Source organism: Mustela erminea, chromosome 1 (genome assembly GCF_009829155.1).
Source record: "Mustela erminea isolate mMusErm1 chromosome 1, mMusErm1.Pri, whole genome shotgun sequence".
Lineage (NCBI taxonomy): Eukaryota > Metazoa > Chordata > Mammalia > Carnivora > Mustelidae > Mustela > Mustela erminea.
The window spans coordinates 119,073,915-119,075,277 of NC_045614.1; positions in this window are offsets into that span (position 1 = coordinate 119,073,915).

Below are 1,363 nucleotides of genomic sequence, written 5' to 3' on the forward strand. Positions count from 1 at the left end.
TAATTTTGGCCATTCTAACTGGTATAAAATGGTATCTTAATGTGGTTTTAATTTGAATCTCCCTGATGGCTAGTGATGATGAACATTTTTTCATGTGTCTGATAGCCATTTATATGTCTTCATTGGAGAAGTGTCTGTTCATATCTTCTGCCCATTTTTTGATAGGATTATCTTTTGTGTGTGTGTTGAGTTTGAGAAGTTCTTTATTGATCCTGGATATCAACCTTTTGTCTGTACTGTCATTTGCAAATATCTTCTCTTATTCCATGGGTTACCTCTTTGTTTTGTTGACTGTTTCCTTTGCTGTGCAGAAGCTTTTGATCTTGAAGTACTGAAAGTTCATTTTTGCTTTCGTTTCCTTTGCCTTTGGAGACATATCTTGAAACAAGTTGCTGTGGCTGATATCAAAGAGGTTACTGCCTATGTTCTTCTCTAGGATTCTTTTTTTTTTTTTTTAACATTTTATTTATTTACTTGACAGAGAGAGAGATCACAAGCAGGCAGAGAGAAAGGAGGAAGCAGGCTCCCTGCTGAGCAGAGAGCCCAACGTGGGGCTTGATTCCAGGACACTGAGACCACGACCTGAGCCGAAGGCAGCGGCTCAATCCACTGAGCCACCAAGGTGCTCCCCTCCTCTAGGATTCTGATGGATTCCTGTTGACACATGTTTTAAGAGACCTTTCCTTTTTTAAAAGATTTCATTGGTTCTTTATTTCAATAAGTTTTAACAAACAATATACATCTTATATATCTCTTCCTCAGAAAGCTTATTAAAAGATTAGAGGCAGGGCACCTGGGTGGTTCAGTGCGTTAAAGCCTCTGCCTTCAGCTCAGGTCATGATCTCAGGGCCCTGCAATTGAGTCCCACATCCGGCTTTCTGCTTGGCAGGGAGTCTGCTTCCCCCTTTTTCTCCGCCTGCCTCTCTGCCTACTTGTGATCTCTGTCTGTCAAATAAATAAATAAAATCTTAAAAAAAAAAAAAAGATCAGAGGCAGAAAAAAAGTCACAGGCAGGCTTTTTCCCCCTTACTGTATTTTAACTGGGGAAGTAATCTCAAAAAAAAAATAAAAATAAAAAAATAAGCACCTGGGTGGCTCACTGGGTTGAAGCCTTTGCCTTCAGCTCAGGTCATGATCCCAGGGTCCTCGGATCGAGCCCCGAATCAAGTCCTGCATTGGGCACTCTGCTCAGCAGGGAGCCTGCTTCTTTTCCTCTCTCTCTGCCTGCCTCTCTGCCTATTTGTGATCTCTGTCTGTCAAATAAATAAATAAACAATCTAAAAAAAAAAAAGGAAATATAAAATTTCTTGCAGCAATTCTGAGAACCTCTGGTTCCATGTTATAATTTCTCAGATGAAAGTTA